The 14,576-nt window shown below is 41.3% G+C and overlaps 1 protein-coding gene across 3 annotated transcripts in view; it reads right to left on the bottom strand.

The window, feature by feature from the left end:
• ddr2a (discoidin domain receptor tyrosine kinase 2a) overlaps nt 1–11,791 on the bottom strand; it is a 51,495-nt gene extending 39,704 nt beyond the window's left edge. For all 3 annotated transcript variants that reach the window (XM_063201225.1, XM_063201226.1, XM_063201224.1), the window contains exon 1: nt 11,597–11,791. The gene's annotated coding sequence lies outside the window, so the exon portion shown is untranslated. The remainder of the gene's footprint in view (nt 1–11,596) is intronic.
• Between the last annotated feature and the right edge of the window lie 2,785 nt (nt 11,792–14,576).

Below are 14,576 nucleotides of genomic sequence, written 5' to 3'. Positions count from 1 at the left end.
AATGATTCCTATCACACCGTGGCAAAACAAGCAGAAGACTGATATTTTCCACTACATGCAAAAAAAAAACTGGAGGCATGGCGCACTGAGGGAAATCAAACAGTAAGCGCACGTATCATGTTTGACGTTCTGGAGCCTTAGGATTGGAATGTTGATCACCATGGTCACTTTCTTACATTCTTACAAGAACAGATCACATTAAAGAGTGTCAATAAAACAACGGATAGACAAAATAAAGACTTTTCATTTTTGGTAATGTCTAGACAAAGGGGGCGATTTATGAAACTGTTGCAATGCAATGGAATGGAGCTGACCATAACAATGATAATATTGTAGGCTACATTGTGGCAGAACAAAATGTCTTAAGGGCAATTTGCAGTATAGTCTGTCTAGCATTCCAAGTATCTCTCAAATAAATGAAAGTCTGTCTCTTGCCAAGAACATCTCTGAGGCAAAATCAACTGCGAGTACCAGTATTTTAATACACAAGCAACCTGTGCAGTACATGTACAGTACTGGTAAATTTCAAAGTGATGTAATACACAATGCCAGAATTAACAAATAGCCATTTTGATCTTGTTGACTGAAAGGACCTGAAACATTTCCTCAGGTTTGATTCAGCAGGATATCTGTTGACCCAACGCCTGGATCCAGGAATTAAATATTCTGAGCAAAATGGTGTTTCTGCACAGGCAGAGAAACAGGAAGGAGTGGGAAAGAGATACTTCCACGGCAAAACCACAGAATGGGAGCTGAGTTTCAGAGCTTTCATTAAGGCAGATAACACTAGCGATACGTAGCGGCCAAAACAACTGCTCTCTGACTTTGGATTGCATGATGGAGTCCACAGAAGTCCTACTGTGGAGACAAGCTTCCTTCCTGGATTAAAAGGCCCTCAAAGCCATGGTCTCCCCCCCCACCCCCCCACCCCACCCACCGTCTGCTTTCCCTTTCTCACACAAATGTTAATAACAGAAGAGGTTTCAGTAGACTTGGGCCGCCCAGGCCAGAGCTAACCACTCAAAAAGCAAATGTCCAACATTCGTCTCTGAACAGATAGTATGAATTCCTCTATCTGCAATGCAGATTGCGTGGGAGACTCCGCAGTATCCCCTTTCTTGTGGCTACAGCCGGGGTCCAACTCAAACACGGTGAGCGCAATCTGATGTCAACAAAGGGCTCAGGGCATCCTCTCGTTTCACACAAAACTCCTCGGTCTGTTTGGACATCTCAGCAAGCCTCAAGTCTTAATTTTCCTTCTTTTGGCAACAACACGGCAGTCTCAGGCGTGGCTCGCTGGCCGGGCTGAAGATCCATTTCCTATCCTCCTTCTCCTACTTCTCGCACCTAATGAGGGTTTGATCTAACCAGCTGTGCTGCAGCTGTTTCCTTTGTTTTTGTGAGCTTAGGTGTAAAAAAACCCCAATTATTTTCACACATTCCGCTCATTCTCGTAAAATTATGGCCAGGAGGATCAAGCGTCCACCCTGTTTGCACCCACTCTGCACCTCCTCAGTCCTATGGACCACAAAGGTCAGGTGTGTTGTTGTTCTCCTTCTTGCCAATATAAATGTTAGGGGAAAGTAACGGCCAAGATTAAGTGCTTTTGACCATTATTGATGGCGAAACAGTCTGAGTGCCTTTTTTCAAACGCCTGAATATGGTACAGCCGTCCCTTTGCTAAAAAACATCCTCATCTCAAACAACCTCAATTGATTGGCTGAACAATCCTTACACATTACTAGTGCTCATCATAGTATTTGATAATGATTCACTGAGTGGAATGACACACATGCAGTACATGCCATGCTTTTAACATCTTGATCTTAAACCAACTCAACTGGTTCGTTGAGCAACCCTGTCACAGTACCTGTACTCATCATAGACAGTTGATCAATGATTTTCTGAGTGGAGTCACATCCAAAGACATTTCTCTGTATTTAAGACCTACATGCAGGGCTGCTGACAGCTTTGGCTGGGTCCGAGACAAAGTCCTCTGAAAGTCATCCCAGACTCAATACATATAATGCTATGGGGACCCGATTCGGGACGTCCCTCTCCCTGGGCCCGGGATAACTGATCCCTTTATACCCCCCGTCGGCTTCCATGCCTGTATACTGCATGTGCACACCACCAATATAACTTCAATCTCAAAACAATCCTCTCATAGAGAGACCTTTTTTGAAGACCAAACCAGCTCATAAAAGAGAAAGCATTTACCTTTCTTTTTCCCCCGTCTAATAATGCAACTTTAAATAGCCTTACTTTCAAAAAACAAAACAAAACAGAGGAGCTATAGTGGAATTTCAGGCCTCCACCCCAGAAAGGAAAGATCATATCAATTGAGCAAAACTGAGTCTATTATATGTCACCTTAATGCTTTGCTGGTGTGACCCAAAGGTGTGACACAGGCAACACTTGACTCTTTCACAGCTCGCATGCAATGCCCAATCAGGGCTGCTGACAGCTTTGGCCTGGCCCAGGACAAAATCATCTGAAAGGGCCCCCGCACCCATCACATGCTATGTAATGACAACCCAATTCTGAGCCCCATCTCTCCCTGGGCACAGGACAACTGACCCCTTTGTCCCCTCCTGTTGGCTTCCATGAGCCCAATTTTAGTCTCATGCAAAGGACCAAGGAAGAGCATTTGAAGCTATGTGCTAGGTCAACACGCCATCTCAATGTGATATTAACATCCATGACTCCTGGCTCCCTCCATACAATGACGTACATTGAAGAATATTTTACACATGTAGCTTATGAACACGGCAGCTCTGGTGAAAAGAGGAAGTGAGGGTTTTTTTTACGGGAACAGTGTTCATACTGTACATGTCAACTGTTGGTGGATTTAGACAACTGTAGTACTGTTTTTATGATTGTTGAAAAAGGTGTGACTTGTGAAATGATGAATTATGAGAGACTGAGCCTTGTATCCTTATTTCTTACATTTTTAGATGTGTTCTAATTGCTTGGTGGACAAAATAATTCAGTTCTCCTCTATCTTTTAAAAAATCAGTCCAGGCCTGACAACACATATATCCACTCCAATGACAACACAAAATGTAATGCAAGATCTTTTTTTTCTCTCTCTTTTTTTGATAAAGGGGATCTTTTAAGGCTTCAGGTGCTTTGCACAATCCCCAAATAAATGTAAGCAACCCCTGAAAGAGTTTGTTGGCAGCTAGTTCTCGATGGAATTTAGGATTTAAAGCCAGGGTAAGAGACAACATTGGTCCACTTCCTGGAGACTTTCATATAAGTTTAATTTATCAAGCAGTGATGATTGTTATAATGTATCCACCCATCACAGAACAAATATACATTTTGCAATGTCAATTCAACATGTAGAGAGTCGCTTTAACATCTTCTAGTATATGGTCCCGAACTGCTCTCTAATTGAATTACATTTTCCACTGTGTATGCCAGTGCAGATGTTTAAGATGTGAAGTGATGCAAAAGTGGCTGATGTGTGTGGACTGTAGGTTTGTATTTTCTGTGCATATTGCATAGTAGCCAGCCACCTTTGCCAGCTACTGTCTGGGAGTTGGTTTATTGAGCAGTAGCCTAAAGACTATCACCTGTGAGGTGCTGGGCCAACTACCAACTTTAGAACGCTGACGTTTTCGTGGCAAGAAACAGTTATATTGCTGCTACTGACAGAACTCATTTGATTTGATACTAAGGCAAAATGATTAAGTCTCAGTTGTTTCTTCTTAAAACATATGTACAGAAGATAAGGATAAAAAGAAACAGAAAATTACATATTTTTTCTGAAGAGCAACGGGAGGACAATTTTGAAAATCACCATTTTCCTCTAGGGGATATCAGCTGATCTGCCTCAATGATCCTCAATGAGGTATTATGGTGCCCTGAAAGACACTAAACAGCGTCACAGCGGCTCTATCGGTTGCCATTAAAAACAAACATGATTGGGGCACCAAATAAGATTATGGGTGCATTTTAACTAACTTGGACAGGACACGAGGGAGACATTATATGAAGGTGGCAATTATGTCTCAACGTCAGAGTCTGCTAGCAATTAGTGGCCCCCTTGGCTGACTGCTTTTCCTTGCGCTGCGATCGTAATAATTGACCTGAAAATGACAAGTGATGGGCCACAAAAAAACCTCCACAGACTACATGTGTGGAGCAGCTGCCGTTTTAATCGTGGTTGTTGTCGATGACTTTGGACTCATTCATCATGCACTCACTTTGCTCTTCATAGATGGAGGAGTAGCTGCATGTCAGATATGACCGCTGCTGTTCTGTTTAGAGGTTAAAGACAAGCAGTGGACTTGCACAAGCATTTTACAAACTGAGGTTAAAGACACTGAAGGAAATTTGGGGAAAACAATGCTTTGCCTGAATTATTATTTAAGGGACACTGTGCAGGAAATGGTCAAAAAAGGTACTGCAACTATGCTGCTCATTAAAACTGGGCTGCCTATTGCCAAATTTGATCTTTACATGAAAGTTTACTATGTAATAAACACATATTTTCTAGTATGGTCCAAGTACAGTCATTTTTGCAGCTATTTTTGGAAATTCAAAATGGCGGACCATGGAGAAGATCCCCCTTTTCATGTATGAAAAGTGCCATTTTCCCAGTCATAATGAATACTTAGAATTTGATGCTGGTGGTAAGTATTCATGAAAAAGGTAACATTAGTGAATGGGCAGCATGAATTATGGAAATAAACAACTAAAACTCTCACACATTGTCCCTTAAACAATTATTGTAGTGACCTCAGTCAGACAGGACCAATTCTAGCCACTGGGCTGTTAGAATTAGCCTATATTTTCCAACACAACCATTGAATTAGATAGGGTAGGAAGACACATTCATAGACAAAGCCTTAAGTACTGTATATGAGTAAGTAGACTATACCAATATGGCATGGGCAGAAGGCGGATGTTGTTGTCAACACAACACAGACACTTTGACGATTCAAAAGTCATTTTTTTTTGGTTTCCTGTGACCAAAGTATACATTTCCCATCCACCGCTGACACAAGAAAGCCAACTAGCCTATTCTGTACATGTGTGTGCGAGAGTGTATTTGTGTGCGTATCTATCTACAGATGTGTGTGTGTGTGTGTCAGAGAGAGTGTGTATGTGTGTGTGTGTGTGTGTGTGTGTGTGTGTGTGTGTGTGTGTGTGTGTGTGTGTGTGTGTGTGTGTGTGTGTGTCAGAGAGAGAGAGAGAGAGAGAGAGAGAGAGAGAGAGAGAGAGAGAGAGAGAGAGAGAGAGAGTGTATACAGTATGTGGGCTGAGCATGTATGTGAGCGTGTCTGTGTGTGGTGCCGTCATAATAGTTGCTTAGTTTCCACAGCCACGAGAACAATGCTCTGTGAGATAATAGCCTATTAAAATGGGCTGCTTGAATTAGTGCAGTGTTAAACAATGCAGTGTGAAGTTTTATAGGCTGAGTGTGTGTGTGTTTCTCGGGGAGGTTAACAGTTTGATATCCACACACCCCAAGGCTGTGCTGTGAGGACACACACATGCTTCTGATTTCATCTTCATGGTTCTGGTGCTGGTGGTCACGACATCGAAACTATTTTCTATTATTTTAATGGGAAATGCACGATATTCTTATTATTGAACAGGCATTTCTCTGGAGCACAAATCAGCTCCAGGTGACGTGCGTGAAAACTGATGCCTGTAAAACCGTCAAGAGCAAATTAACGAGTGTTGGCCCATTACCCCGGTGGGGGTTTGCAGTGTGGTGAGGGAGTAAGGGGGGGGACGCGGCACGCTTGAAAACAGTCTTCTATTATGTAGAGGGTGAGACACACACACGCACGCACACACACACACACACACACACACACACACACACACACACACACACACACACACACACACACCTGCAGCAGGTTTTTTCAATATAATGGAGAACGGACGTTTTGCGGTCGCAGGTGTCACGTGCGGTGGCGAAGAGGATGTTGCTAACCTAGCACAGAAGCGTGGTCTTCAGCGAAGCACTGACAGTAGTGCACACAGACTGCACCATCACATGCGCATGCCAGACAGCGTCCCCTCCATTTTCTCATCACACATGAGCTAATACCATGTACAGCACATGCAGTAGCAAAATTATAGCACAAGCCCTATTGCCCATATATTTGAAAAAAAGTCAAACAAAATGGCAAGGAAAACAACCATAAAAACGAAGCATTTTTATTCAGCTAGTGCTCAGTTCCACTGCTTCCACCGCTGATGTGATTTTAATAGCTATTTTACGATAAAATATTATTCTCATTAAAACAGTATATTAACGACGTATTTTGCTTTCAGAATCAATTCCGTCCAATAGCTGACTGTGCCTAGAACTACCCACTGATTGCTCCAGCAGAGGGAAAAGGCCTTAACAGTCGGAGCACACAGCAGGGCCGAGGGGACGTCCGCGTCGCCCCAAAGGTTCAGGTAACGCTACACCGTACGTACGTACGCCATTGTGTCCAAATGAGTCCCAGCTGGCCCCTGGAGCCGTGAGGTTCGCAGCCGGAGCCGTGTGGCTATTCTATGCCCCTGCACCTGCACTGCACTGTACTGTACTGGGGGCCTCTAGCCTCGGTCAGACGGACTAACTCCCCTGAGCTTCCAGGAGTTAAATTAAGCCCGGCAACTTTGCCCCTTAGAAAAAATACGGCCCTTGCCAAGAAATCCCTTTCCATTTCCTTCCTTAAAAGCAGCACTCAGTTCACACCACAGTGTTTAAATCATGTGCACGAGTGAGACTTGCTGAAATCTGTCAATGGCTTCTAATTTTCAGGGTCTACCAAGAGAAGTTTCGGATCTCAAACATGGACACTGAGTACTTTATTGACCTAGTTATGACTTAATAAAATATATAAAGCAGTTTTAATTTGTGCCGTATTTTCGAACTTCCACTTGTAATCTCAGAATGAAAGAAAATCTTGAGAAATTGCTGTTAAAATCACAGTAATGTTCCTTTTGGGAAATAACAAGGTTAGTGTATCCTGGTATACATTCAAATTTTTTTCTTTGACACCATTTTCAGTCCAGCCAGATGTCAAGAGATGCCTTATGCCACCGATTATGCATGGGACAAATGAGTTCATCTCATGTTGGTCTTTCAAAAAATGACAAGAAAAAGAAACATTGTGGAAATATATGAGTCTCTACAAATATTTTTGCAATGTTGCTGAGATTGTATCTACTAAACAAAGAAATGTACGTCTCTCCATGTGGCACTTGGGGTTCCCCCATACATTAGCCTCGACTTAATTCATTGAGTTTAAGATTATACTGATTAACAGACGTTAAAAAAAATCTCCATTGACTTGAATGGTGCTGGAGGTGTCTGCTTTCATGTGCTTTTTAAATATGAAGTTAAATGTGTAAGTGGGTGGTTGACGTTTAAGGGCGTAACGCAAAAAAAAAAAAAGTTTTTCAAATTCCTGAAAAAAATGATGGATAAAAATGTGAAAAAAATAAATAAAAAATAAAGCACTTAGTGGTCTGTGGAATTTCACCTAATTTTTGCCATTTTTGGGAAAATGTGTCCTGCATCAACACATAGCATAGGCATGTCACACCGCAGGAAAATGCAGTCACACCACAGGGAATTCACTGCATTATGGCCATTTTAATCCTTTTGTATACATGACTGACATCTGAGCTCATGCTAACTTGATAATGATATTGTGTTTAATCTTAATATGTGTTTTCATTAATAAATTTTTTTTGTTTTCCTCCTATAAGAGCAGTCACACCACAGGACACCATAAAATGAACCTAAGCATTGCGTGACAGAAAGATTGCAATATGAAGACATATTAAGAGGTTAAGAGTCACCTTAAACTTCCACAGCACTCTCCAATAACTGAGGTACTGACAGGTTAGGAGCCAGCCTTTAAGACCCTTGTAGTTGGCCTTGCAGTTGCCCATTCACAAACATTGACATACATGTCACCCCACAGGACGCAATTTGTGTTACGAAATTGAACTTGTAGTTAATATTACTGTCTTGAGTTTTTTCCACATTCACATATCTTAATCTAAAGTTAAGATTTATGCAATCATGCCAAATGCTTCATACATTATTCAAAATGTTGTTGGTTAATTTTTATATATATTATTATATATTGTTTCATTAATGTTACAGTCACACCGCAGGAAATTTGACATATAAACCTTTACATAAATCTTAACAAAAATGTTTCTTCTCATCTAAGACTAATATGAAACATAATGTACCACATCTTCTTTCATTGACATTTGTTTTTTAAAGGAAAATAACAGTTTTGTAGGTTTTTAACCAATGTTACGAAAAAACAAGGCGTCATGTCTCCCTCCCAAGTATCAAGTTTAATGTGAATTTCATGTGCTGTGGAGAGTTTGACTGTTGAACATTCTTCAGATTCTGCCAAATTCCAGGGCCCCTTTGAAATCTCAAAACAACGAGCAATTTGGAATTCTTCTTACCCTATAGTTAAGGCGTGTATTACAGAATAGAAAGTAAAACAAAACAAGAATAGCTCATCTCTTTATAAATATGCTGTAGAGGAGCATGGGCATGTCAGTACACATAGGCCTGGTAGAGAACATCCAAGTACGTCTGCGTTACAAGCTCTAATTCAGAATCTTGAGGGAGTGCAATGATAACTTCATGCATCACATGTGAAAGTTTGTTGTCAGGCGTTTTTGCAACTCATATTAAAGGTCAGCCGTGATTACAGGGCCCTAAAGAGTTTCATTTCAGCAGGTCTCTCTTTTTGACAATGAAGTGCACACAAGAGCACTTGCACATCTACTGTACAGTATATGTGTGGTACATTTTGACGTAGTAATTCAACTCTTGGAGAATAAGACCACCATGTTCATTCTAATTGAAGAGTGTTCAATTTGATAACGTGTTGAAGGTTTACGCTCGATCGAACACGACTATCAGCCAATCAGAATCGCGAACTGGACCGCACAGTGTTAGATTGTTACCTCAACACTTAGACAGTTGGATTTAATGTCTGTCTATAGAGTCTGTGTTGATTTAACACAGCAAAATGGGCCCAAATGTGGACTCTATCAATGTGTGTGGTGACAAGAATCAAAAGGCCCATTTTTTTTAAACATCACTCTATATTTCAAGAATATAATCCACCACCTGTGATCTTTTTCTCATTACTCCTTCTGAAATTGTAATGTGCAACTCGCAACACAATAGCCTACAGCCTTCAATTTCAGCATTGACAATGGCCACCAATATGCTTAAAATGGCATACAAAACACCATCGTCTCTCCCTAAATATGGTCAAGACGGACAGAAATAGGCACAAAATGCCAAATGCAGGTTTCCAAACAAAAAGTTGGATGTTTACCAGATGTAGAGAGTATGTGTTTAGCTATACATTATCAGAAACCCGATCTGCCTGCATGGTGTGTTTTTTCCCCTTCAAACAGAGAGGCGTTTCAGTTTGGGCTATAGGGCTGGGCTTAAGGAACATGTGTGGGATGCAAAACCTGGTATTTTCTGTGATGTCTTTGGTTCATAACTATTTATACCTCAATGCAAGCTAGTGCTAAGTACAGAGCCATCCCACTGCTCTCCTCTGCAGCGTACTGGACACACAGCATTGATCTAAAAAGCAGTGGACGGAATGTCATAAAATGGAGAGCAATGGCGCAATGTTGTGTCAGAGCAAATGCTTGCCATTTTCTTTTCATAAAACAATAGGGTTCTATTGAATTACTTAAATGATTTTGGTAGGATGAGAGATGGTTTTCATGAGTTGGACTATCTCAGGACATCCCAACTCATGGAATATCCAGACTTTTTACAGTTAATAATAAATCACTCTATGAAAAAACAAGCGCAAGTAGATATTACACACTATAGCATTAAAGAGCATTATTATGGCTGTTAATCTGTGAATAGACATTAACCAACCACTGTATACCAACTGCTGCGAATGGGTGAACTGTTGAATGACACATGCATGCTCTCTGGTGATAACAGATTGGTGTTTTGTTTTTGTTAGCAGTTTCACTGGCCCACGATTTTGTCTGTTGAAAAAGTCTTTGACTTTGCAAACAAATTCCACATTTATTTCTGTAATATAGTGGAACTATGTATATGTATTTTTAAAATTCTACTTGACAGGGCCCTGAATATACACAATCACTTTGTGTTGCAATGGTCTCCACTCTCTGCCTCATTTATGTCATAATGGACATAAACTATTTACTACCATTTAGCATAGGGACAGTTTTTTCCTTATAATATGTCCGATGTCTGATTTCTGTTCAGAAATACAAGTGTCTATCAGTAACCAGAGCCCTCATCGTACTTCCACAACCAGAGTTGGACACTAACAAAAGGGACAGGCTACCGTATGGCAGTCCATCAAGCCTGAGATCACCTTTTCACACATTTATCTGGGTTTTTGGAGAGGGAGTGGAGAGAATAGTGGAGTTATGATGATATAGAGTTATGCGCTATACACATATTTCTCATAAGCTAAAGCACATGTTCAGGCCTGGGAGAGTTCATCCCTCCATATTCCCGGCAGTGAGGTCACGAACCATGACCGACGCAAACTAGGCTGCTCGGAATAGGACGGGACAGAGGTCACCTAACAGGCTACCTTGACCTCGGAGGTAGCATTTTGTTTTTCACTCCATGACCTGTCACCACACACACTTCAATTCTAGGGCTGCAGCTTGACTAGCTTGGTCAACCAGTATCTGAAATACACATCCAAAGCAATGTGTTTCCAGACGGTATGCAGGGCCTATGATATCCATATGGAAAGCGCTGAAAGACCATGGAGAGGATAATCATACTGCGAAAGAAAGTATGCAGTACATTTTTTCTCGCCAGATTTATATTTTGGAGGTGATTTTTACCCATTTTTAATGGACTGTAATTTCAAACCCAATTTTAGATAATTTTGGTGCACATTTTGAAACACTATTAGTTTTTTCACAATAAATAAAGGATAAATAATATATTGAATTGCTGTAAATGTTTTAAAATATATTTAAAACAATAAGATATCTGCAATGGACATGTTTTTATTCATCTACATATACATTGTATATTTAAAAGCTCCCAAAGACACAATAAAAAAGTTGACAATTCAGTCCATCAGAAGAGTAACTCCTCACACATTTTTTTTGCAGAATTCTGGATATAGATTGTAAATAATTTATACATAAGTCTATGAACTATAGGTTTTCTATTCACTTGAGTTGCTTATAGCCTCCAAATCAGCCATCCCCCAAAACAGCTGGTTTGCACTAGTTCCTCTTCCACAGCGGCGTGTGGAAGGATAGCTACTCTGCAATCTGCTATTTTGGTCTGCCATGCAGACAGCAACTAATACAGAGAGAAAGGACACATCCAATGTCTAAAATCTATTGACAAAGAAACTTGTAGAAAGCCTCACAGAACTATTTACAAATCATCTCAGATCAAAATGTCTAGTCTTACTGCCAAAGACGAACTTCAACTCAAACCTTTTTAAAAGCAGTAGTGTGAGAATGAAAGCAAAATAAACTTCTAAACTCCTGAAAAAAACCACATACAAAAAACAAAGCCACTGTAAAAACCATCATTAACACTTACTTCTGAAGAGTTTCCTGCCTCAAACCATTTGTCCGGAGAAGTTGGTAATCCAGTTCAGCCAGTGTCGGTGCTAGAATCCTTTCTCTCAAACGGCTCTCCTCCAGGGCCAGCTCTCAGGACTGCAAGCTGATGTAAGACACCCCTGGAAAAAAGAGAGAGAGAGAGGGAGAGAGAGAGGAGGAGGAGGGGGAGAGACATGCAGCTAGAACTGAAGCGAGAGAGCGAGCGAGAGAAAGAGAGAGAGGGCAAGAGTGAGGGAGCAAGAATGAGAGAGAGAAAGAGAGAGAGAGAGAGAGAGAGAGAGAGAGAGAGAGGGAGAGAGAGAGAGAGAGGGAGAAAGAGCAGGCAAGAGTGAGCGAGCGAGCGAGCGAGAGAGAGAGAGCAGGAGAGAGCAGGAGAGAAGGAAAGAAACTTTACATTCTGAGGATTCTTGGGAGCGTGCCAAAGTCCCAGAATTCCACATGCCATACATAAGGTTTCAATTAGGCTCCACTCGGGTGACCAATCAGCAAAGTTTTTATGTCGCTGTGTCTTTTTTTTTTTTTTTTGCTTTGTTTTGACAGACTACGGCTACAGTGAAAAAGATCCTAAGTCAGAGCAGTGGAAAAAAATCACATGGTTGAAGAGATGTGCATCTTAGCTTATCTGCACTATGGGCAGGATGAATGCTTTTCAATTTTTGTTTCACACTTTTAAATACACATTTTTTCATTAAAGATAGAAAAGAAATATGCATGCTGCAATAGCTTTGACAGACATTTCAGCTATGTTCAAAAACCTTCAAAGTTAAAAGCAGTTCCATTGTGCAGACAGTAGATACTGGCTATTTATTTTTTTCTATTATCTTTTTTTTGTGTCAAATAGTGTTTTTGCAGAATGACATCATCTTCTTCAGCACCATGAGAAGCAGGGGCAGCTTTTTGTAAGATTTCTTCTCCCTTTAAGAAGGGGGAGGGTGAGGAGGAAGAGGAGGAGAACACTGGGCTATGATGAGGAAAGCAGGGCTATTCCTCCATACCTCTTCTCCTTTTAAAACACACTCAGAGCTTTGTCCAGGATGAGTGTGTGATTTTTACACTTTGGCCCAGAAAATATGTGGACGAGAATGGTATCAGGAAATAATTACCTTTCCACAGAGGGTTAAGCGCAGGAGGCATAAGCATATGCATAAACAAGCTGAAAGGGACTTGGAGAAACAATACCGACCATAGAGGTAGAATAGAAGACTAGAGGTGCCAAGCCGCCAGTTGTCACTGCAATTTTGGCAGTCAGTCATGATTTGGAGGCAGAGCTGTGCAATGTAAATGCAAGGTGAAGGAGCTCACCTTGGTCAAAAATGGCTTGATAAGGCACTGTCTGCACCAGTGGTGGGGAACCTTATTCATTCGAAGGGCCTCTTAAAATTGCTCCAAGAGCCGTACTATGAGCACAAATCAGGATTTCCCCCCGCACTTTAGGTCTATATTGAAGGCAGCCACCTTTACAACAGACCCCACCTTCTCTAGGTCCCCTGAATATAGCTTAATTGTATAGCAAATGGAATTTGTAAGATTCCTTTACAAAATATGTTATAATTCATATGAAGCTGCACAACATTAAAATGATGTCGGGGCCGGAGAGAACGGCTTCAAGGGCCGCAAATGGCCCTCGGTTCCCCACCCCTGGTTGCTATTCAAGGACAATATTTGAAATGTGACGCTAAATATCTAAACATATATTTCATAGATTCATATGATTTTTAAAACATATATTTTTTAAGGGGCATTTTTGCCTTTATTATCAACCCAGTGCCCCACCGTAAATATCTATCTTTAAATCATATGCATCGAGGCCCAACTGTGGCCTGACATTTCAAATCTGGTCCTTGATAAATGTGTCATGTCATAATCACATGTTTTGACAGAGGTAGGAGCGTTCTCCATTGATTTACATTGACCGAAGAGCACAGGTCTACCTTCACAAGATGGAGGACGCACTTATGGTTTTCCAGTGGTGTTGTGAATTGCTGTGACACCTCTAGTCTTATATTCTACCTCTATGGTATAGACACATTACGGATTATAATCTCATTTTAAAACAAATGTCTTGTTGAACACGCAACCTTTTAATATGTCTACTTTTATTCATATTCTTTACTAGCCTGGTTATTGTGACAACAATACTGGACAATCGGATGAAGTAATTTGGCAATGTCTCAGAGCCTACCGTAAACCAGTGGTTTACAACCTTTTTTGAACTAATGCCGCCTTGGTCTCATAAGCCTGCCAACGCCCCCCTTAATATTAAAAAATAAAATAGACTAATGCCCCCCAATGGCAACTAGGCACCCCTCCTCACAGCTCAGCTCTCAGCTATCCTTCTCAACGCACCTCCATAAGGCTCCCCAATGACCCCCCCCCCGTTAAGAAACACTACTCTAAACAGACGTAGCCTACAACCTATCACACCATTCCTTTCGCTAAGGCCTGCGCACTAGGGACCGAAATGAAATTGAAAACCCTACAATTGGAGCTCACTCACTTGGCGTCAGCGCATCAAACCAACTTAATCACGCTGTTAGATTGTCTAACTCAGGAAACCACAGACATGTACAGTACACATGTCTATGCAGGGAACAATGAATAAGCAGAGGCAGTGTGCCAGACTAACATGATGGTGAAACTGTGCAGCGACAGAAACAGCTCACGCAGGCTAGCATCAATTCTTTACTGTTCTACAGTACAAGGCAACCAATGGCACATGTACAGTAGCTTCTATTCACAGGTATAGACGAGGTGTAATAATCAGTCAATCTACTACAGTTACCAGGGAACTCAACCGGGAGGGCAAAAGGGTCAGTTGTCCCGGGTCCAGGAAAAAGGGAGCCCAGAATTGGGTCGTCATTACATTTTAAGTATTGGGTAGGGGGGCCCTTTCAGATGACTTTGTCCTGGCCCAGCCAAAGCGGTCAGCAGCCCTGAATGTTATAGTAGGCCTTCGC

This window comes from Engraulis encrasicolus, chromosome 6 (assembly GCF_034702125.1).
Source record: "Engraulis encrasicolus isolate BLACKSEA-1 chromosome 6, IST_EnEncr_1.0, whole genome shotgun sequence".
Classification (NCBI taxonomy): Eukaryota; Metazoa; Chordata; class Actinopteri; order Clupeiformes; family Engraulidae; genus Engraulis; species Engraulis encrasicolus.
The sequence above is the reverse complement of the archived record's forward strand: the minus strand, read 5'-3'. Positions and strand labels throughout refer to the sequence as shown.